Source organism: Cherax quadricarinatus, chromosome 24 (genome assembly GCF_038502225.1).
Source record: "Cherax quadricarinatus isolate ZL_2023a chromosome 24, ASM3850222v1, whole genome shotgun sequence".
NCBI classification, from domain to species: domain Eukaryota; kingdom Metazoa; phylum Arthropoda; class Malacostraca; order Decapoda; family Parastacidae; genus Cherax; species Cherax quadricarinatus.
Genome location: NC_091315.1, coordinates 9,496,555 through 9,522,118, shown reverse-complemented (window position 1 = coordinate 9,522,118; position 25,564 = coordinate 9,496,555). Strand labels below are relative to the sequence as shown.

Sequence of the window (25,564 nt, the reverse complement as noted above, 5' to 3'; positions counted from 1 at the left end):
GTGTCTAATTTATCATATGTAGGTACAGTTACTAGCATGAAAACTGGAAATCAAACTATCTTCACTATACCATCAACACTCTACTACATACACTTTACATGTATGCTATGTCACTTACACTTTAACTTGAGACTACTATCTACATTCTACTTTATATAAACTACCATCTATACTTTTCACCATACTATTTACCATCTCCGCTTTAACATCTACATTTTCCTATCAATACTCTATCATTAACACTACTATACACACTCTACTATTTATACTGCACCATATACACCCCTATTTATAGAGTATATATACTCTAGCATATTTGATCTACAACCTACCATTTACATTCTGTCATTTACACCAACATTTGGAACAAATAAGACTAATAAAGTATGAAAAAAATTTAAAAAATGACGACAGTTTTGCTTCCTCTTCAAACTTTTAAAAGTCAGCAGACAACACATATTATTATTATTATAATCAAGGGGGAAGCGCTAAACCCGGAGGATTATACAGCGCCTGGGGGGGGGGGATGTGGAAGGCATTCAGGCTTAATTCGGGGAACTGGAGCACAGATCCAATTCCCTTAATCAAGAGCCCCTCACCAACATCAAGGAACCTTCCTTGAGGGGAGACACCACATAAAGCGCCTAGTTCCTGTACAGTTGTGTGACGGAAGATGAGATAAACTGAGGTCGACGGAGACATGTGGTAACTACTAAAAGTAATAATTAGTATTTGGTTATAAATGAATATATTCCCACACAAATAGTGTTGTAACAGAGGCGATGATTTGTAAATGAGTTAAAGATTTCTTTACATTAATATTACCTCACCTTGTTTTAGGTAGCTATAGTTTCATGTGGCGAAGTATGTTGCCGAGAGCGGCTGAGAATTATCTGATGGGGAGTATGTGAAGAAGTGCATGAGGATAGAAATGGAGGAAAAGTCCCCCTGACAAAGTAATAGTATATGGAAAGTAAGTTAAGTCTGCGTCGTCTCTATACAGCGCTCAGTAATTATGAAACTACGGAGTTGCGCGCACTACAGAATATGAAAGATACTACTACTGCAGGAAATATATTCATAATGGAGATTAGATTTGTGATGGAGATTAACTTGAGTGAAGACGAAATGAAATATATGATCAGCGATTGTGTTAGGATTGTTTTAGTTGCAAGAATGCAAGAATTAATGACAATGAATCGAAATAAAATTATGAACTCAACCTGCAATTTCACCACATTTTCCTCCGGGAGCCTTTGTGCAATTAAATTTTTACTGTTCGAAAATGTGGTATGTGTTGTGTCCAGCGTGAAGTTTACCTAAATGTGATGTGTTGTGTCTAGCGTGGTTTATCTAAATGATAACTGTGGAAATTTCTTACATAATTTCCTAAATGTAGAACATATAAATGGATAATGTAATAATTGTGTAATAAAATATGATGCTGATTTGACCTTTTCGAAAAATTTCGAGTGGATGGGAGGGGGAGGAGAACAGCTGCAGAGTGAATACTGGACCGAGTTTTGCAATGTGATCGGGTGTTCTCGAAAGTCAGTTGGGGTTTCTCGGCCTTAGTCCGTAATTTGGAGGTTGCTGACACGTTCCTGCTGAAGAACTGGGATAAGCAGTATGGAAAACCTTTACAAGTCGGCAACCAGGACAGGAAAATAGAGGATTTCAATGAATCCTCCTCAACAACACACCATTGCTAAGTGATGCTTGCCTATAATGTACAGTAGTTTTTGCCTTGGTCATCGTAAATCCTAGCTGTTAGGGCGTGTTCCATCAGCATTGTCTTCCAGTAATTAAATGATAAGTGTTAATACCAATTATATTTTGTGTACCCAGGAAGCCTAATTATATACAGTCCACAACTTTAATTTCCAGAGTAGCTAGTTTTAATATTATTATTAATGTCAGGTCTAGCTTTTTGTGAGAGTGGTAGGGAGTGGGCTTCTAGGGAGTGACAGTTTGGCGACCTTGCAGGTAATAATTCAGGTAATGTCCTGTAAACCTCCTGCAGGTAATTTATATAATAATAATTCACAATAAGCCTTTGGTCCTAACGAACTCTGACATGTAATCAATGAAAATTTAATTTATTGATTTAATTGAAAGTAATGGCTTGCTGGGTTCACATATAACTGACATTACTTAACTAATTAATGGTGTTTGTGCAATGGATTATAGCTGCCACAATTAATTGGATTTGCATGCCCAGTGGGGCTGCGATTGTATTTCTTATACATTTGTAAAATTAAAGGATTTGTGTAATTATATAAATTAATTGCTATGCTCAGTGAGGCTAGGATTGTAATTGCTATAATTTACTTGCTAAGTACAGTTAGGGCTAGGAATGATAATTTTCTTCTTTCAGATTATAATAATTATAATTAATTTGCTAAGCCAGGAAATAGTTGGCTAGGATAGTTAGTACATAGTGATAATTATACCAATGTCTCATTATATAATTTGCATAACCAGTGTTCATTGAGTCTAATATATAAAAGAGGTTAATGTAATTAATACAGATAAGTCCATGGGAATTAAGGCTATAAAGACCTCATTAAATGCAAAAAAAGATCATGTGACCAGAGCTTATAATAAATGTCTGGAACTGGTGGCAGAAGAAACTGTGAATAAGGTTAATTTAGAATATTTGGAATCATTAGAAAATAGAAATAAGTCGTATAAATTGTATAACACAGAATATGAAGGAGATTACTGGTGAATTGTGCAGATGATAATGAGAAGGAATTATTAATTAATCAATATTATGAGCTGGAAGAGAAAATACTATCATGTAAAAGTGAGGTATTAAATAAATTAAATTGTGTAAATACTTTAGTTGACCAGCCTATTAATGTAAATGCCAGGTCTTTGTCCAAACTCCCAGAGTTATGCCTACTAACATTTAGTCCAGGAGACAGCTGGGAGGAATTCTGGTGAGTATTTAAGTCTGATGTACACATGAGGAATGACATAGAAGAAGTCACAAAATTATTTTATCTCAAAGGGCAGGTCAGAAGGAAAGCTTATTCCCTGAATCAAGGATTCCAATATATTGACTCTAGGTACCTGGAGGCAGTTGACTTGTTAGAGGTGACCTATAGTAATAGGGAGCAAAGTAGATTACACTTAGCAAATATTGTGATTAATTTAAGAACTCCAGAACGCAGTTACCATAATTTGCAACAATTTAGAAAGCACTCTTAAGTCCTTGAGTATTAGGTTTAATTTTAGTGATTCAGACTGGATATTAAGTGCTGTCTTGCAGAATAAATTGGGCTTGTTGTCTAATACCACAAAGGTTATTTTTCTCTAGAGGAAATAAGATTAGGTCTACAAGAATTAATTGTTCAATTACAGACCACTGAACAAAATAATTCAAATAATGTAACACATGATAACTATGATGTATCTGTCAGGTCTCACAAATGGAAATAATATCCTAATGTTAATAATCATCATAATTCATCCCATAAAAAGGGTTGCATAGGCACATACCAAGTGGCAGGAACCAAAAATAATGGTCCTCCACATCAAATTAAGAGGAATAAGTACCTTAATAAGAATGGCCAGGCTAATAATGGACAAGTCAAGCAAGAGAGAGATTGTCTCTCTTGCCACGGTACTTATTTCTCCAAGAATTTTAATGCTTATGATTCATGGGATGTTAAGGTGGTAACACTGGAAGAACTTGACAGATGTATCAGATGTTTAGGCAGCCATAATGTAAAGGATTGTTATGCCAAACTTAATAATTGTTATCAATGTCACAATGGAAGGCATCATGTAGTAATGTGTAAGGGTTTGTATAATGATAATAAGAATGACAATTATCATAATAATGATAATGATGTTAGCACTAAAACAACAGTTACTAATGCAAAAATTGCAACTAATGTTAATGATGATGGAATAGCTGAAGTAGCCTCACCCGTGGTGAATGTAAAAATTCTGGATAAAAGACTTAAATCAAAAAATGTAACTGCCTTATTGGACCAGGGATCTCAACGCACATTCATAAAATGTAGCTGTCTTATTGATATGAAAGTGCAAAAGAGGGATCCAACAAATCTAAAATTATCTGGTTTTCTGTCAGATAAAATGGCCCAGATGTACGACACTGTGTATGTAAATGTCGGCCTGGGCAATGAGAAAAAACGTACCAGTGCAGTTATAGTTGATGGGTTCCCACAGAATATCTCTACAATAGGGCTTAGTGAAGCTGCTGAGAAGCCTTCACAAAATGGTGTAGAATTGGCACCGTCACGTGTAAATAATGACTCGGTGGAGCCAACAAGTCTTCTAATAGGGAGTGATTATTATGCTTCATTTCTAGAAGGTATGGTAAGGAAATGTGGTGTCACTCTTCTATAAACAGCAGTAGACCAAGTAATGTATGGTAGGCTTAATCGTACTAATAATGAATGACTAGAGGAAACATTAAGTATAGCCACTGCGTCTTACTCATGAAATAACGCCTCAGTATAAATATTCTTCCATAGAGGAACATGTTAAGATATGATTTCGATCGGATTTTTAACCCCGGAGAGTTAGCCACCCAGGATAACCCAAGAAAGTCAGTGCGTCATCGAGGACTGTCTAACTTATTTCCACTGGGGTCCTCAATCTTTTTCCCCAGGATGCGACCCACACCAGTCGACTAACACCCAGATACCTATTTGCTGCTAGGTGAACAGGACAACAGGTGTAAGGAAATGTGTCGAAATGTTTCCACCCGCCGGGAATCGAACCCGGGCCCTCCGTGTGTGAAGCGAGAGCTTTAGCCACCAGGCCACCGGCCAAGGTATAAATTGGACAGCATCGGAATCAATGTAAATGAAGAAAGTCCAGGTGATTCCTCAGGAACAATACCTGAAGAATGTTAAATATGAATCTGGACAATACTGGGTGCGACTCCCGTGGAAGCTGAATCATCCAGACTGACCTACACATTATAGAATGACCTGTGGGCAACTAAAGGCTCAGCTCCTCTAATTGAATAGGACACCAGAATTATTGACTGCACATAATGATATAATAAATGATCAGTTAAAGAATAAATTCATAGACGAAGTACCCCCTGGACAGGCAAAAATTTATGGTCATTACTTACCACACCATGAGTTAAGAAGGACTCTAAAAACACTCCCTAATAATTGTTTTTAATTGTAGTGCTAGTAGCAAATATGTACCCAGTTTAAATGATTGTTTAATGATAGGTCCGTCGTTGACGGAAAAATTAGTAGAAACATTATTAAATTTCAGGGTTAGAATTAAGCCTTTATGAGTGGGTCTACAGGAAGCAGACCGGGATTGTACTCGCTTCTTGTGGCCTGAAAATCAATTGAAGAAGAACTGATGAGGACATGTGAAGAGGCTAATATAATAATGCAAAGTGACAGGTACAACACCTAGCTTGGCTGGGTGCGTCATTCTTAAGGACTGTGTGGTTCCGTGGACTAGAGCGTCATGAGTTTTCGATCACAATGAATCGGGACAAAGCAGCATGGGTTCGACTCCTTGGCTGGTCGCAGTGTTGTTAATGATCAATACCACTCGTTCGTGGGTACAATAATATAAAATACTGCTCGTTGAGCTAGTACACCAAACAGGGAGTAGACTTAAATTAGCTCAGAAGCATCCACACGACCGTATGTCCTCGGATGATGGGTGCGTCATTCTTGAGAATTGTGTGGTTCCGTGGCCTAGAGGGCCATAAGTTTTCGCTCACCAATAGGCGGGCCAGTGCAGCATGGATTCGACTCCTTAGCTAGCCGAGTGTTGTTAATGACATATATATATATATATATATATATATATATATATATATATATATATATATATATATATGTCGTGCCGAATATGTAAAACTGGTCAGTTAGCAAGAACTCATTTAAAATTAAGTCCTTTCTAAAATTTTCTCGTATACGTTTAAAGATATATTTTTTTCATTAATGATCATGTAAAAATTTTTAATTTTGCACCAAAAGGAACTTAGAAAACTTACCTAACCTTATTATAACAAGAACAATTTATTTTAGCCTAACCCAACTAAATACATTTTAGATTTGTTTACAATAATTTAATACTAAACAAACACAATTAAAAATATATTTTTTTCGTTAGGTTCAGAATGATTTTGGCGAAATTATTTCATACACAAATTTTCACTTGTCCTATATGGCAAGATGAGCGTTGCTATTTAAGCCAAGATCGCAAGTTCTGCCTATTCGGCACGACATTATATATATATATATATATATATATATATATATATATATATATATATATATATATATATATATATATATATATATATATATATATGCCATGCCGAATAGATAAAACTTACGATTTTGGCTTAAATAGCAACGCTCATCTTGCCGAATAAGACAAGCGAAAATTTGTGTATGCAGTAATTTCGTAAAAATCATTCTGAACCTAACGAAAAAAATCTATCTGGTCAGTCGTCACGTGAGGTCACAAGCCCTGAGCTGCTTTGGGGATTAGTGTGGACGGTTACAAAGCCATGGCTTGCTTTTGCAGTGTTTTAAAAATTGAGGTTGGAGAGTTGAAGGAGGAAGTCTTGCTTCTCCAGGAGGAAATTAGGAGGCTGAAGGTTCACCTCAATGGGGTTGGGAGCGAGTGAGGTGGCGGTGGCTGGAATGGTGGAGAGGAATGAGGCTACCTGCAGCGAGGTGCAGTCTGTCTCTCGCTGCAAGGAAGCTGTAGGTGAGGAGGTAGTAACAGCTACCAGCAGTGAGGTGCAGTCCAGCACCTGCTACAAGTGGCAAGCGGTTCCCAGTAATGGGAAGAGCATCAAAATAAGGAAAGTTAAAAGAGAAGATTTGAAGGTAGGAAATCGCTTCTCTGTTCTTCAGGATGAGTGTACTTCAGTGGCCAGTGAAGGTAAAGGTACTACTTCCCCTGTAAATAGAGGTTAGCACATACTTGTGGTTGGTGACTCACAGGTAAGATATATGAACCATGCTTTCTGTAATAGGAATAAGAATGTAAGAGATAGAGTGTGCTTCCCTGGAGCTGGTGTTAGTGACATAGTCAACAAGTTGGATAATATCATGTCAGGTAATGGGAACAAGCCTATTATCTGTCTCAGTGCTGGTGGAAATGATATTGGGAAGGGTAAGAGAGATGAGCTGCTAGATAAGTACAGGTCAGCTATAGATTTAATTAAGTCTAAGGGAGGGGTCCCAATAATATGTAGCATCTTGCCTAGAAGGGGAGTGGGCAATGAATGGTTGTCTAAGCAATTGGTGTAAATTGCTGGCTAGACATATACTGCAAGGAACTTGCAATCCCATTCATTGACAACTGGGACAACTTGTATGGCAAACATGATATGTATGCAAAGGATGGGGTACATCTCTCTGGGGCAGAGGTGATAGCTCTTGCAAACTCAGTCGAGAGGGCCATTGCTGAAATGCCTAGGATTTTAAACTGATAGAAGATAGAGGTATGGGTGTGTGTGGGAAACAGTCAGGTTGCAACACTAGGGTTGAAAACAGTAAATGTATAAAAGACATTCATCATGAAGTTATAAATAAAGACAATAGATCAGTTCAGCAAACAAAGGGAGACAGCAGAGGGCAGCAAGGGACTAGCTCCCTTAAGGTCTATTACACTAATAGCAGGAGTGTAAGAAATAAGATAGATAAGCTGAGATTAATTGCAAGTGCATGAAAGATATCATTGCTATAACATAGACCTGGCTCAATCTGAAAGATAGATGCCTTCTGAATGTCACATACAAGGCTATAAATTATTCCACATGGACAGGGTCAACAGGAAGGGTGGCGGAGTAGCGATGTATGTCAGAGAGAATTTAAATTGTGTTAGACAAGATACGAAATTAAAAGCGTCAGCCACTGAATCTATTTGGTTACAGCTTCTCGAGAGCAGTGAAAAACTAATTTTGGGTGTGATTTACAGGGCCCCAAATTTTGATAGGGAATGCGGTTGTGAGACCTTTACCCACTCTGCCTGAGGTATCCCAGCAAGTGAGCACGTCTCCCGTGTTATCCAAGTGCTTAACAGAATAGGGAATATATGGAGGTACAAATTTCATAGGACTGAAAAATTACTGGGGTGGGCTGAACTGGAATGACCTGACTATGGGTCAGGTAGGTGGCGATGATTGCTGATATGTTTTCTAGCTGCTCAGACAACTTATGTTCCAAATAGGGAAATCAGATCAAGCAAAAATGATCCTAAAATGGATGAACAATATATTAAAATATCTCATTGGTTAAAAGAGAGGCATATATAAGCAAATCAAAAGAGGAGAGGGGCAATTAAGAAATCGATATATTCAGTTAGAGAGAGAAATAAAAAAAGGGAATACAAGTAAAATGAGATTATGAGGTTAAAGTTGCAAGAGAATCAAAGACTAACCCAAAAGGATTCTTTCAGGTATACAGAAGTAAGATCAGGGAAAAGATAGGCCCACTCAAAAGTGACTCAGGTCAGCTCACTGACAGTGATAAGGAAATGTGTAGAATTTTTAAAACATATATGGAAAATATTTTGATTTTCTGAAGCTATAGTGTCTAATAGGTGTTTAATGTGTTGATATGGGTCAAAAAATGTATTTGACAATGGAAGAGAACCAAGAGGTTCCCTCTGCGCCTGCGCGGATGTGCGGGGTGGAGGTCGAGTCGAGGCATGGGAGCGGCAGTGTTTTGAATGGAGTTAAGAGGCTGGGAAAGCATGGGACCAGGAAATTGGTGTTCACGACGGCCTAAGGATTAATATAGGCCTAACTTCATAATAGGAAGTGTCGTAACTGTTCCTGGTGAAGAGTGAGGGAACGTGATTTACGGGACCACCGTAATAAAGTGGTAAAATTAGTGAATAATGGTAGGACCGGTGGTGACTGGTGCGACGCCATGGAGTGCCCAGGGGAAAATACCTGTGATTTAATCATCACTCATCGGTCTCAGATCTTAATGGAGTGACCTTTAACCCATAAACGGTCCAAACGTATATATACGTTTTTTCAACATTTGAAAGTATGTAAAAAAAAGTAGATCTTCTTTTTGTTTTTTTACATTTGAAAATGTGTAAAAAAAACTTTGATCTACTTTTTTTTGTTATATTTGAAAATATGTAAAAAAAACGTAGATCTACTTTTGTAGCACTACACATGTGAACGTAGATCTGCTTGACCGTTTATGGGTTAATGTCCATAATAACTATTAGACATTAAATCGTCGTGTGAATTGTAATGTAATCAGTGATAATAACACTAAGTTAAGAAAATGTGGGAAGTGAAATAAGTCGCCTTGCTCCGAGTGAACACGTGTAGACCTCGTGGTTCCTGTCCCAAGGATAGTGAAGTTTTCATGGAGTCGCGACTTCTAAACCGGGACAAACCAACGGATACCTCGTCCTGCTGGAATAAGAACCGTGCCGGTGTAGCAGGACATCAAAATGAGGTGGTGAATGGAGGAAGTAAGGAGCATCAATCACCCACAGTTAAGTAACCCTTCTAGTTATAGCAGACTGATACTGGCCAGTTAGGTATGTTGTAATTGGATAAGTTGTGGGTGATCCAGTTACATCAAGTGACCACCAGAGAATATCTGGTAAGTGGTGGGATTATATATGTGTTTTTCCTTGATGGATATATCCATGTGCAACCTACCCCCCTTTATTCAGTTAAACTAATATAATCTATACAGTCCACAATTAATTAGTAGCGCCGTACTTGTGGGTGCTATCCAATTCATACTGGTCTTGGATAGATATGGGTAAGCTTGTGAGGTCGAAGGAACCACCTGCAGTGACCAGGGGTGGTTAAGTTTTCTCACATGTCTACACAGGGTGACTACGGTAAACAATATGGTTGTTGTCTCCCAATGAGATTACTTGTATGTATGTAATGTTGAGGTACATACAGGTAACCCCTATAAAATTGTCCATAACATACTTCCTCTCAATTTTTACACAGGAAGATACTAGCGATATTCCAGAAATAATAAATATTGTAAAACAGGACGATAATAAACTATGCACGATTAGGGTTACAAGTAACATGGTCCTTAGGCAAATACATAAATTAAAACCTAACAAATCCCCAGGCCCTGATGAACTGTATGCAAGGGTTCTAAAGGAATGTAAAGAGGAGCTTAGCAAACGTCTGGCTAATCTTTTCAACACATCACTTCAGACTGACATGGTGCCAGATAAGTGGAAAATGGCAAATGTGATACCTATTTTCAAAGCAGGTGACAGGTCCTTAGCTTCGAACTATAGACCAATAAGCCTAACCTCCATAGTGGGAAAATTTATGGAATCAATAATTGCCGAGGCAGTTCGTAGCCACCTTGAAAAGCATAAATTAATCAACGAATCTCAGCATGGTTTTACAAAGGGGCATTCCTGCCTTACGAATTTATTAACTCTTTTCACTAAGGTATTTGAGGAGGTAGATCATGGTAATGAATAAGATATTGTGTATATGGACTTCAGTAAGGCTTTTGACAGGGTCCCACATCAGAGACTGTTGAGGAAAATAAGGCACATGGAACAGGAGAATTTTTTTTCCAGGATAGAGGCATAATTGACAAATAGGCAGCAGAGAGTTTGCATAAATGGGGAGAAATCGGAGTTGGGAAGAGTCACGAGCGGTGTTCCACAGGGGTCAGTGTTGGGCCCCCTGCTGTTCACAGTCTACATAAACGACATTGATGAGGGCATAAAGAGCGACATAAGCAAGCTTGCCGATAACACCAAAATAGGCCGTCGAATTCATTCTAATGAGGACATTAGAGCACTCCAGGAAGATTTGAATAGACTGATGCAGTGGTCGGAGAAGTGGCAGATGCAGTTTAATATAGACAAATGCAAAGTTCTAAATGTTGGACAGGAAAATAACCATGCCACATATAAACTAAATAATGTAGATCTTAATATTATGGATTGCGAGAAAGATTTAGGAGTTCTGGTTAGCAGTAATCTGAAACCAAGACAACAGTGCGAAAGTGTTTGCAATAAAGCTAACAGAATTCTTGGCTTCATATCAAGAAGCATAAATAATAGGAGTCCTCAGGTTGTTCGTCAACTCTATATATCCTTGGTTAGGCCTCAATTAGATTATGTTGCACAGTTTTGGTCACTATATTACAGAATGGATATAAATGCTCTGGAAAACATACAAAGGAGGATGACAAAGTTGATCCCATGTATCAGAAATCTTCCCTATGAGGATAGATTGACGGCCCTGAATCTGCACTCTCTAGAAAGGCGTAGAATTAGGGGGGATATGATTGAGGTGTATAAATGGAAGACAGGAATAAATAAAGGGGATGTAAATAGTGTGCTGAAAATATCTAGCCTAGACAGAACTCGTAGCAATAGTTTTAAGTAGGAAAAATTCAGATTCAGGAAGGATATAGGAAAGCACTGGTTTAGTAATAGAGTTGTGGATGAGTGGAATAAACTCCCAAGTACAGTGATAGAGGCTAAAACGTTGTGTAGTCTTAAAAATAGGTTAGATAAATACATGAGTGGGTGTGGGTGGGTGTGAGTTGGACCTGACTAGCTTGTGCTACTAGGTCAAATGCTGTGTTTCTTCCTTAAGTGAATGTGACCTGACCTGACTATGTTGGAGCATTGGCTTGAGCCGTGGGAGATTTGGACCTGCCTCGCATGGGCCGGTAGACCTGCTGCTGTGTTCCTTCTTTCTTATGTTCTTATGTTCTTCTTATGTTTATTATTAAATTATTGTAAACGTATCTAAAATATATTTAGTTGGATTAGGCTAAAATAAATTGCGCTTGTTAAAATAAGGTTAGGTAAGATTTCAAAGATTCTTTTGATGCAAAATTGTAAATTTTTACATTAACATTAATGAAAAAAATATATATCTTTAAACGTATAAGAGAAAATTTTAGAAAGGACTTAATTTTAAATGAGTTCTTGCTAATTGACCACACACACACACACACACACACACACACACACACACACACACACACACACACACACACACACACACACACACAGGGAAAACCTGGAGCCCTATGGGGGTCCCGAAACATGGAGAGCCAAGATGATGGATGTGGTACTGGAAAACCTCATGCATCAACATGTTAGAAACACTTCCAGAGATAGAGGAGAGGATGAACCAGCAAGACTGGACCTTGTATTCACCTTGAGTAGTTCTGTCATCGAGTATATCATGTATGAAAGGCCCCTGGGAGCTAGTGATCATGTGGTTCTGTGCTTCGACTACATAGTTGAGCTCCAAGTGGAGAGAGCAGCAGGAATAGGGTGGGAAAACCAAACTACAAAAGGGGGAACTATTCAGGTTTGAGGAACTTCTTTCAAGACATTCAGTGGGAGAGGGAACTGACAGGAAAACCAGTACAAGAAATGATGGACTATATGGCAACAAAATGCAAGGAGGCAGAGGAGAGGTTTGTTCCCAAGGGAAACAGAAATAATGGGAAGAACAGAACGAGTCCTTGGTTCACCCAGAGGTGTAGGGAGGCAAAAACTAGGTGTACTAGAGAATGGAAAAGATACAGAAGACAGAGAACTCAGGAAAATAAAGAGATTAGCCGAAGAGCCAGAAACGAATATGCACAGATAAGAAGGGAGGCTCAGCGGCAATACGAAAAGGACATAGCATCGAAAGTCAAGACTGACCCGAAGCTGTTGTACAGCCACATCAGGAGGAAAACAACAGTCAAGGACCAGGTAATCAGACTGAGGAAGGGTGATGGGGAATTCACAAGAAACGACCGGGAGGTATGTCAGGAGCTCAACACGAGATTTAAAGAAGTATTTACAGTGGAAACCAGTAGGACTCCAGGAAATCAGAGCAGGGGGGTGCACAAGCAAGTGCTGGATGAGGTACATATAACCAATGAGGAGGTGAAGAAGCTGCTATGCGAACTTGACACCTCAAAGGCGGTGGGACCAGACAACATCTCTCCGTGGGTCCTTAAAGAGGGAGCAGAGATATTGTGTGTACCATTAAAAAAGATCTTCAACACATCATTTGAAACTGGGCAACTCCCCGAGGTATGGAAGATGGCAAATGTAGTCCCAATTTTAAAAAAGGGAGACAGACATGAGGCACTAAACTACAGATCTGTATCACTAACGTGTATAGTATGCAAGGTCATGGAGAAGATCATCAGGAGAGTGGTGGAGCCCCTGGAAAGAAACAAGTGTATAATTGACAACCAGCATGGTTTCAGGGAGGGAAAATCCTGTGTCACAAACCTACTAGAGTTTTATGACAAGGTGACAGAAGTAAGACAAGAGAGAGAGGGGTGGATCGACTGCATTTTTTTTGGACTGCAAGAAGGCCTTCGATACAGTTCCTCACAAGAGATTAATGCAAAAGCTAGAGGATCAGGTACACATAACAGGAAAGGCACTGCAATGGATAAGAGAATACCTGACAGGGAGGCAACAACGAGTCATGGTACGTGACGAGGTGTCAGTGGGCGCCTGTGACGAGCGGGGCTCCACAGGGGTCAGTCCTAGGTCCTGTGCTGTTCTTGGTATATGTGAATGACATAACGGAAGGGATAGACTCAGAAGTGTCCTTGTTTGCGGATGATGTGAAGTTAATGAGAAGAATCAAATTGGATGAGGATCAGGCAGGACTACAAAGAGACCTGGACAGGCTACAATCCTGGTCCAGCAACTGGCTCCTTGAGTTTAACCCTGCCGAATGCAAAGTCATGAAGATTGGAGAAGGGCAAAGAAAACCGCAGACACAATATAGTTTAGATGGCCAAAGTCTGCAAACCTCACTCCTGAGGCATATCTCCTGAGGCGCACATCAATCAGATAACTGCTGCAGCATACGGGCGCCTGGCGAACCTACGGATAGCGTTCCGATACCTCAGTAAGGATTCGTTCAAGACTCTGTATACCATTTACGTCAGGCCCATACTGGAGTATGCAGCACCAGTTTGGAATCCGCACCTAGTCAAGCACGTCAAGAAATTAGAGAAAGTGCAAAGGTTTGCAACAAGACTAGTCCCAGAGCTACGGGGATTGTCCTACGAAGAAAGGTTAAGGGAAATCGGTCTGACGACACTGGAGACCAGGAGGGTCAGGGAAGACATGATAACGACACATAAAATACTGCGCAGAATAGACGAGGTGGACAAAGACGGGATGTTCCAGAGATGGGACACAGACACAAGAGGTCACAATTGGAAGTTGAAGACTCAGATGAATCAAAGGGATGTTAGGAAGTATTTCTTCAGTCATAGAGTAGTCAAGCCGTGGAATAGCCTAGAAAGTGAAGTAGTGGAGGCGGGAAGCATACATAGTTTTAAGGCGAGGTATGATAAAGCTCATGGAGCAGGGAAAGAGTGTGAGACCTCTACCCACTCTACCGGAGGTATCCCAGCGAGTGAGCACGTCTCCTGTATATCCCAGTGCTTAACAAAATAGGGAATAGCATATGTAGGTACAAATAAGAATGGGAACTATGGCTATAGTTTACTTAATAACATAAAAGGGCTAGAATACAACATATCCTGATGGAAATTTACACAATATAACAATTGACCTATGAGACTTATTACCAGGGGAAAGGGTAGATGTTATCAGTAACACGGACTAGTACTCACTCTTAATTCACCGACCAGCTGACCCGAGATTCCCAATGCGTGGTCCACTACACACGCGGCTGTCCAGAGCTCTCGCTCGACGGACCTGTCACCAACAACAACTTTGCCCCGCTGTTCCCTGGGCTTATATCGTAGTCAAAGTACCCCCTCCCCAATGGTGTATGTACCACGTGTTACGACCTGACGCCGAGGTCTGACGCTGTTAAGAACAAAAGACCTCAGACGTGGGCGTGACTACCCGACATTTGCTAAGGCAGGTGTGACCGTATAATTAGGTCTCCCTAGAGACCTCACAAGCCCATCTGAACTGCATCACAAGTGAGGACCTAGTAGCAATCAGTGAAGAGGCGGGGCCAGGAGCTATGACTCGACCCCTGCAACCACAAATAGGTGAGTACAAATAGGTGAGTACACACACACACACACACAATATATATATATATATAATATATATATATATATATATATATATATATATATATATATATATATATATATATATATATATATGCAATAAGATTCAAATTCAAAGTTTATTCTCTATAAAGATTACAATGTTGAATTTACAGAATTTGGTTGTTGTGTGGTTTACATGTAGTTAAATAATGATTACAGAGTGTACCTCTAGAACACCTAGCATGGCTAGGCATTTCGGGCAGACTTAGTTTAATTCTTTATTTTAAAATATTACAAATTATGAGGTAAGTTGGTATTATGGCTAAGTGACTAAATACTAGTTTGTGAGTTTAGCAATGTGAATGCTTTTGTTTTGGCACAGTACATAGTTTCAGTATTGGAGTATCATAGGATTCATTATTTTAAGATTGAGATTAATATTTCTGTTTATGGTCAAATGGGTGAGTGTAAGTGTGAACCACCAGGTGGTATTCGTGTAGTTAGATGATGGGGTGTATCAGGGAGATAAGGTGTTTTTTTAATGGTAGTTTTGAAGGTGATGAATGTGTCTGCAGTTCTAGAGTTCTCAGGTAGGGTGTTCTAGATTTTAGGGCCTTTGACATATATTGAATTTTTGTAAAGGTTTAGTCAGACACGGGGAATGTCGTAGAGATGTTTGTGTCTGGTGTTATGCCTGTGGGTTCTGTCACAACTATCAAGAAAGCGTTTTAGGTCAAGGTTGATATTGGAGTTTAAGGTCCTGTAGATGTAGATTGCACAGTAGTAAGTGTGGATGTACTGAACAGGGAGTAAGTTTAGATCTGTGAAGAGTGGGGGGGTGTGTTGCCAGGGATGGGATTTAGTGATTATTCTTACTGCAGCTTTTTGTTGGGTTATTATTGGCTTTAGGTGTGTTGCTGCAGTTGATCCCCAAGCACAAATAGCATAGGTGAGGTATGGATATATAAGTGAATGGTATAGTGTGATAAGGGCAGTTTGCGGCACGTAGTATCGTATCTTGGAGAGGATCCCAACCGTTTTGGATACTTTTTTGGTTATGTGTTGGATATGGGTGCTGAAATTCAGGTTGTTGTCAAGGTATAGGCCTAGGAATTTGCCCTCATTATGTCTGGTAATTAGAGTGTTGTCGATCTTAATGTTAATTTGTGCATCTCCTGCTCTGCTACCAAACATAATGTAGTAGGTTTTGTCAGTGTTAAGCGTAAGTTTATTGGCTGTCATCCAAGTCGATATTTTGATCAGCTCCTCGTTAACAATGGTGTTGAGGGTGGCAAGATTAGGGTGAGAGATGACATAAGTCGTGTCGTCAGCAAAGAGAATGGGTTTCAGGTGTAGGGTTACGTTTGGAAGATCATTGATGTATATGAGGAAGAGCAGGGGACCAAGGACACTTCCCTGCGGAACTCCAGTATCAAGTGGCCGTGTTGTTGATGCTGTGTCTTTAATGGTGACATACTGATACCTATTAGTAAGGTAAACAGAATATGCAAAACAACCACTGTGAGAGAATAGAGAAATTCCAAGCGCTCTCGTGACTACTCACATTATCAAGGAACAATGATAATGTGAGTAGTCACGAGAGCGCTTGGAATTTCTCTATTCTTTCACAGCGGTTGTTTTGCATTTATATATATATATATATATATATATATATATATATATATATATATATATATATATATATGGTATAAACCTTGGTAATAAATACCGACAAGTTGGTTTAGAAAGACACGTAAGCAAACACTATAACATATATATATACACACACACACACATATATATATATATATATATATATATATATATATATATATATATATATGTGTGTGTGTGTGTGTGTGTGTGTGTGTGTGTGTGTGTGTGTGTGTGTGTGTGTGTGTGTGTGTGTGTGTGTCGTACAGAATAGGTAAACCTTGCGATTATGGCTTAAAAAACAACGCTCTTCTTGCCGAAAAAGGCAAGCGAAAATTTCTGTTTCCAATAATTTCGTAAAAATAATTTTTAACCTAAAGAAAAAAATATATTTCATTGTATTTGTTTATTATTAAATTATTGTAAACTTATCTAAAATATACTTAGTTTGATTAGGTCATATTAAATTGCGCTTGTTATAATAAGGTTAGGTAAGTTTTCTAAGATTCTTTTGCTATCAAATTATTAATTTTTACATAAACATAAATAAAAAATATATCTTTAAACGAATAAGAGAAAATTTTAAAAAGGGGTTAATTTTAAATGAGTTCTTGTTAACTGACCAATTTTACCAATAATATATATATATCTATATATCTATATATCTATATATATATATATATATCTATATATATATATATATATATATATATATATATATATATATATATATATATATATATATATATATATATATGTCGTGCCGAATAGGCAGAACTTGCGATCTTGGCTTAAATAGCAACGCTCATCTTGCCATATAGGACAAGTGAAAATTTGTGTATGCAATAATTTCGCCAAAATCATTCTGAATCTAACGAAAAAAATATATTTCACTGTGTTTGTTTAGTATTAAATTATTGTAAACAAATCTAAAATATATTTAGTTGGGTTAGGCTAAAATAAATTGTTCTTGTTATAATAAGGTTAGGTAAGTTTTCTAAAATTCTTTTGGAGCAAAATTAAAAATTTTTACATTAACGTTAATGAAAAAAACATATCTTTAAACGTATAAGAGAAAATTTTAGAAAGGACTTAATTTTAAATGAGTTCTTGCTAATTGACCAGTTTTACATATTCCGCACGACACACACACACACACACATATATATATATATATATATATATATATATATATATATATATATATATATATATATATATATAGATATATATTTACATAAATATATATATATTTACATAAATATATATATATATTTTATATATATATATATATATATATATATATATATATATATATATATATATATATATATATATATATATATATATGAGTTAGAGGAAAGGAAGGGGTAGCAGTAATGTTGAATGATCAGTTATGGAAGGAGAAAAGAGAACATGAATGTGTAAATTCAAGAATTATGTGGATTAAAGTAAAGGTTGGATGCGAGAAGTGGGTCATAATAAGCGTGTATGCACCTGGAGAAGAGAGGAATGCAGATGAGAGAGAGAGATTTTGGGAGATGTTAAGTGAATGTATAGGAGCCTTTGAACCAAGTGAGAGAGTAATTGTGGTAGGGGACTTGAATGCTAAAGTAGGAGAAACTTTTAGAGAGGGTGTGGTAGGTAAGTTTGGGGTGCCAGGTGTAAATGATAATGGGAGCCCTTAGATTGAACTTTGTATAGAAAGAGGTTTAGTTATAGGTAATATATATTTTAAGAAAAAGAGCATAAATAAGTATACAAGATATGATGTAGGGCGAAATGACAGTAGTTTGTTGGATTATGTATTGGTAGATAAAAGACTGTTGAGTAGACTTCAGGATGTACATGTTTATAGAGGGGCCACAGATATATCAGATCACTTTCTAGTTGTAGCTACACTGAGAGTAAAAGGTAGATGGGATACAAGGAGATCAGAAGTGTCAGGGAAGAGAGAGGTGAAGGTTTATAAGCTAAAAGAGGAGGCAGTTAGAACATAAGAACATAAGAACGAAGGAACACTGCAGAAGGCCTACTGGCCCATGCGAGGCAGGTCCAAGTCTCCTACCGGCTTAAGCCAATGCACCCAACCTAGTCAGGTCAGGTCATATTGACTTAAGGGAGGAACACGGCAACCGACCTGGTAGCACAAGCTATCAGGTCCAACTCACACCCACCCACATCTACTCATGTATTTATCCAACCTATTTTTAAAGCTACACAACGTTCTGGCCTCTATAACGGTACTTGGGAGTTTGTTCCACTCATCCACAACTCTATTACCAAACCAGTACTTTCCTATATCCTTCCTGAATCTGAATTTTTCCAACTTAAAACCATTGCTGCGAGTCCTGTCTAGGCTAGATATTTTCAGCACACTATTTACATCCCCTTTATATATTCCTGTCTTCCATTTATACACCTCAATCATATCCCCCCTAATTCTACGTCTTTATAGAGAGTGCAGATTCAGGGCCCTTAATCTATCCTCATAGGGAAGGTTTCTGATACATGGGATCAGCTTCGTCATCCTCCTTTGTACATTTTCCAGAGAATTTATATCCATTCTGTAATACGGTGACGAAAACTGTGCAGCATAATCTAAATGAGGCCTAACCAAGGATGTATAGAGTTGAAGAACAACCTGAGGACTCCTATTATTTATGCTTCTTGATATGAAGCCAAGAATTCTATTAGCTTTATTGCGAACACTTATGCACTGTTGTCTTGGTTTCAGATTACTGCTAACCAGAACTCCTAAATCTTTCTCGCAATCCGTAATATTAAGATCTACATTATTTAGTTTATATGTGGCATGATTATTGTCCTGTCCAACATTGAGAACTTTGCATTTGTCTATATTAAACTGCATCTGCCACTTCTCCGACCACTGCATCAGTCTATTCAAATCTTCCTGGAGTGCTCGAATGTCCTCGTCAGAATGAATTCGACGGCCTATTTTTGTGTCATCGGCAAACTTGCCGATGTCGCTCTTTATGCCCTCATCTATGTCGTTTATGTAGATTGTGAACAGCAGGGGACCCAACACTGACCCCTGTGGAACACCGCTCGTGACGCTTCCCCACTCTGATTTCTCCCCATTTATGCAAACTCTCTGCTGCCTATTTGTCAACCATGCCTCTATCCAGGAAAAAATTTCTCCTCCTATTCCATGTGCTTTAATTTTCCTCAATAGTCTCTGATGTGGGACCCTGTCAAAAGCCTTACTGAAGTCCATATACACAATATCATATTCATTACCATGATCTACCTCCTCAAATACCTTAGTGAAAAAAGTTAATAAATTCGTAAGGCAGGAACGCCCCTTTGTAAAACCATGCTGAGATTCGTTGATTAATTTATGCTTTTCAAGGTGGCTACGAACTGCCTCGGCAATTATTGATTCCATAAATTTTCCCACTATGGAGGTTAGGCTTATTGGTCTATAGTTCGAAGCTAAGGACCTGTCACCTGTTTTGAAAATAGGTATCACATTTGCCATTTTCCACTTATCTGGCACCATGCCAGTTTGTAGTGATATGTTGAAAAGATTAGCCAAAGGTGTGCTAAGCTCCTCTTTACATTCCTTTAGAACCCTTGCATACAGTTCATCAGGGCCTGGGGATTTGTTAGGTTTTAATTTATCTATTTGCCTAAGGACCATGTCACTTGTGACCCTAATCGTGCACAGTTTATTATCGTCCTGTTCTACATAATTCATCATTACTGGAATATCGCTGGTATCCTCCTGTGTAAAAACTGAGAGGAAGTATCTGTTGAAAATTCTACACATTTCCTTATCACTGTCAGTGAGCTGACCCGAGGAACTTTTGAGTGGGCCTATCTTGTCCCTGATCTTTCTTCTGTATACCTGAAAGAATCCTTTTGGGTTAGTCTTCGATTCTCTTGCAACTTTAACCTCATAATCTCTTTTTGCTTTTCTAATTCCCTTTTTTATTTCTCTCTTTAACTGAATATATCGATTTCTTAATTGCCCCTCTCCTCTTTTGATTTGCCTATATATGCCTCTCTTTTGACCAATCAGATATTTTAATCTATTGTTCATCCATTTAGGATCATTTTTGTTTGATCTGATTTCCCTATTTGGAACATAATTTGACTGAGCAGCTAGAACTATGCCCTGGAAAGCATCATATCGGCAACCATCACCACCTACCTGACCCTTAGTCAGGTCATTCCAGTTCAGCCCACCTAAGCAATTTTTCAGTCCTATGAAATCAGCCAAGCGAAAGTCAGGGACAGAGACTTGATTGCCAGTATTAGGGGAATTCCATGATATACTAAAACTGAGTGATTTGTGATCACTTTCCCCAAGCTCATCATTAACCTCAAGATTATTAATTAGTGTTTCCCTACTGGCAAGAACCAAGTCAAGGAGGTTATTTCCCCTAGTTGGCTCTGTCACAAACTGTTTTAAAAAACAATCCTGGATCGTATCAAGAAAGTCACCTGACTCTAAATTTCCTGTCAAATTGCTCCAGTCAATCTGTCTATAGTTGAAATCTCCCATTAGCACAACATTTTCGTATGTAGATGCTTTACGAATTTCGTCCCATAGAAGTTTACTGCACTCCCTATCAAGATTTGGGGCCCTGTAAATCACACCCAAAATTAGTTTTTCTCGGCCCTCGAGAAGCTGTAACCAAACAGATTCAGTGGCTGACGCTTCTAACTTAATATCTTGTCTAACACAACAATTTAAATTGTCTCTGACATACATCGCTACTCCACCACCTTTCTTGTTGACCCTGTCAGTGTGGAATAATTTATAGCCTTGTATGTGACATTCAGAGGGCATCTCTCTATCTTTCAGATTGAGCCAGGTCTCTGTTATAGCAATAATATCTATGTTTCCTGCACTTGCAATTAATCTTAGCTCATCTATCTTATTTCTTACACTCCTGCTATTAGTATAGTAAACCTTAAGGGAGCTAGTCCCTTGCTGCCCTCTGCTGTCCCCCTTTGTTTGCTGACCTGATCTATTGTCTTTATTTATAACTTCATGCTGAATGCCTTTTATACATTTACTGTTTCCAACCCAAGTGTTGCAACCTGCTTGTTTATATAAACAGCTATTGGAGGATTGATGGGCTAATGAGAGCATAGGCAATGGGGTCGAAGAGGTATGGGGTAGGTTTAAAAATGTAGTGTTAGAGTGTTCAGCAGAAGTTTGTGGTTACAGAAAAGTGGGTGTGGGAGGGAAGAGGAGCGATTGGTGGAATGATGTAAAGAGAGTAGTAAGGGAGAAAAAGTTAGCATATGAGAAGTTTTTACAAAGTAGAAGTGATGCAAGGAGGGAAGAGTATATGGAGAAAAAGAGAGAGGTTAAGAGAGTGGTGAAGCAATGTAAAAAGAGAGCAAATGAGAGAGTGGGTGAGATGTTATCAACAAATTTTGTTGAAAATAAGAAAAAGTTTTGGAGTGAGATTAACAAGTTAAGGAAGCCTAGAGAACAAATAGATTTGTCAGTTAAAAATAGGAGAGGAGAGTTATTAAGTGGAGAGTTAGAGGTATTGGGAAGATGGAGGGAATATTTTGAGGAATTGTTAAATGTTGATGAAGATAGGGAAGCTGTGATTTCGTGTATAGAGCAAGGAGGAATAACATCTTGTAGGAGTGAGGAAGAGCCAGTTGTGAGTGTGGGGGAAGTTCGTGAGGCAGTAGGTAAAATGAAAGGGGGTAAGGCAGCCGGGATTGATGGGATAAAGATAGAAATGTTAAAACCAAGTGGGGATATAGTTTTGGAGTGGTTGGTGCAATTATTTAATAAATGTATGGAAGAGGGTAAGGTACCTAGGAATTGGCAGAGAGCATGCATAGTTCCTTTGTATAAAGGCAAAGGGGACAAAAGAGAGTGCAAAAATTATATAGGGATAAGTCTGTTGAGTTTACCTGGTAAAGTGTATGGTAGAGTTATTATTGAAAGAATTAAGAGTAAGACGGAGAATAGGATAGCAGATGAACAAGGAGGCTTTAGGAAAGGTAGGGGGTGTGTGGACCAGGTGTTTACAGTGAAACATATAAGTGAACAGTATTTAGATAAGGCTAAAGAGGTCTTTGTGGCATTTATGGATTTGGAAAAGGCGTATGACAGGGTGGATAGGGGGGCAATGTGGCAGATGTTGCAGGTGTATGGTGTAGGAGGTAGGTTACTGAAAGCAGTGAAGAGTTTTTACGAGGATAGTGAGGCTCAAGTTAGAGTATGTAGGAAGGAGGGAAATTATTTCCCAGTAAAAGTAGGCCTTAGACAAGGATGTGTGATGTCACCATGGTTGTTTAATATATTTATAGATGGGGTTGTAAGAGAAGTAAATGCGAGGGTCTTGGCAAGAGGCGTGGAGTTAAAAGATAAAGAATCACACACAAAGTGGGAGTTGTCACAGTTGCTCTTTGCTGATGACACTGTGCTCTTGGGAGATTCTGAAGAGAAGTTGCAGAGATTGGTGGATGAATTTGGTAGGGTGTGCAAAAGAAGAAAATTAAAAGTGAATACAGGAAAGAGTAAGGTTATGAGGATAACAAAAAGATTATGTGATGAAAGATTGGATATCAGATTGGAGGGAGAGAGTATGGAGGAGGTGAATGTATTCAGATATTTGGGAGTGGACGTGTCAGCGGATGGGTCTATGAAAGATAAGGTGAATCATAGAAATGATGAGGGGAAAAGGGTGAGTGGTGCACTTAGGAGTCTGCGGAGACAAAGAACTTTGTCCTTGGAGGCAAAGAGGGGAATGTATGAGAGTATAGTTTTACCAACGCTCTTATATGGGTGTGAAGCATGGGTGATTAATGTTGCAGTGAGGAGAAGGCTGGATGGAGGCAGTGGAGATGTCATGTCTGAGGGCAATGTGAGGTGTGAATATAATGCAGAGAATTCGTAGTTTGGAAGTTAGGAGGAGGTGCGGGATTTCCAAAACTGTTGTCCAGAGGGCTGAGGAAGGGTTGTTGAGGTGGTTCGGACATGTAGAGAGAATGGAGCGAAACAGAATGACTTCAAGAGTGTATCAGTCTGTATTGGAAGGAAGGCGGGGTAGGGGTCGGCCTAGGAAAGGTTGGAGGGAGGGGGTAAAGGAGGTTTTGTGTGCGAGGGGCTTGGACTTCCAGCAGGCATGCGTGAGCGTGTTTGATAGGAGTGAATGGAGACAAATGGTTTTTAATACTTGACGTGCTGTTGGAGTGTGAGCAAAGTAACATTTATGAAGGGGTTCAGGGAAACCGGCAGGCTGGACTTGAGTCCTGGAGATGGGAAGTACAGTGCCTGCACTCTGAAGGAGGGGTGTTAATGTTGCAGTTTAAAAACTGTAGTGTAAAGCACCCTTCTGGCAAGACAGTGATGGAGTGAATGATGGTGAAAGTTTTTCTTTTTCAGGTCCCCCTGCCTTGGTGGGAATCGGCCAGTGTGATAATAAAAATAATATGTACATATATATATATATATATATATATATATATATATATATATATATAATCTGTAAGTTGAAGTGTACACTATGTTTCTATGCAAAAACCCTGAAGTAGGATAACATGTCTTGGTTTATGAATTCAAATTTGTACAAAAATGTGTCTGTATGTGTAGCTATGCATTATCTGTAGCAATAATTTTCCTAGATTTTCCACCATATCATATGTACATTTATTAATATATTATTACTATGTGTCGCAACTTTACTGGTGTAGCAGTGTAATGTTTGTAAACGTAAAGAGACGAAATAACACAATATACTCACACCAAGAGCTGGAAGATCCACTGCCTCCTGTGGTAACTCTCCCTCTGTGGCTGGAAATCCCACCTTACCCGTTTATATAGCCCGCCCTACCTTGTAGAGTTCACTGAGATTTGTTTGCGTGGCTTGTTTTTCTACCATCTGCGTATCTCTGCCTTAGTAGTTTACTATAACTGAGAAGACATACCCCATGGCAACAATGTTGCCCGAATAGTTAGCGAGGTTCAGATATATCACGATCTTTCAGTTGAAGTGATCAATTACTGTGTCATGTTTGTCACTGAGAGATGAGGGTTTTACCTGATGGTCATCTGTATCCTCTAGTGTCGAATTACTCAGACAGTTGGAACAAACATTAAACCCACGAGTATACTAACTAGGCAAGTGAAAACATATGAATAGTTGAGATATTCCTAGTAATATGTTATATAAGAAGCAATAGCAGAAAATAAAACTTAGAAGTGAGCAGAAAGAATATTTTATGTTTATCTGCAAATTCTTTGATTATATAGTTAGAGATTATTTAGTGATGTATGCAAATATACTTTGGTATATTATACTAAGATATTTTGGTGTTAAATTAACATATCAAAAGTTTGGAATAAGAAACTATCAACTCATTTTTGTCAAGAGATCATAATTTGTTGTTGTTCACATAGATTGTTTGACAATGTATGAACATACAGTTTGTTTATACAAATTTTGTTATGCATGTACTTTTATATGCTGTATGTACAGTTACTTAGCGATATATATACACGCATCTGGAGTATAAACAGACAATGTGATATATAAATGTGCATATATATCTGATATAGGCACAGGTATTTTCGTAATATATACTCGTATAGAAGAATATACCACAATAACGAGTCTTAAACATTTTACATGACCAAAAAATTAAAATAAAACGTACAGGACATTTCTGTCCTGTACGTTATTTCATTACAGAGAGAAGAAATGACAGCCAAAGTCTCGTCCAGTGAATCATAATCACCATTACATTAATAACATAATGCTAACAGTTTTAGAGTTTAATTGGTTCCTCTTGTCAGTCTTCATGTTGTTTATGCTCCACATATTTTGAACGTCTCTGAGGATTTTTAATAAACTCTTAAGTGTGCATGAAAGCATTTT

The 25,564-nt window shown here is 38.4% G+C and overlaps 1 protein-coding gene across 1 annotated transcript in view; it reads right to left on the bottom strand.

Annotated features, from left to right (window-relative positions):
• LOC128690808 (uncharacterized) overlaps positions 1–24,473 on the bottom strand; it is a 94,441-nt gene extending 69,968 nt beyond the window's left edge. Inside the window, exon 1 of the mRNA XM_053779532.2 lies at positions 24,431–24,473. The gene's annotated coding sequence lies outside the window, so the exon portion shown is untranslated. The remainder of the gene's footprint in view (positions 1–24,430) is intronic.
• Between the last annotated feature and the right edge of the window lie 1,091 nt (positions 24,474–25,564).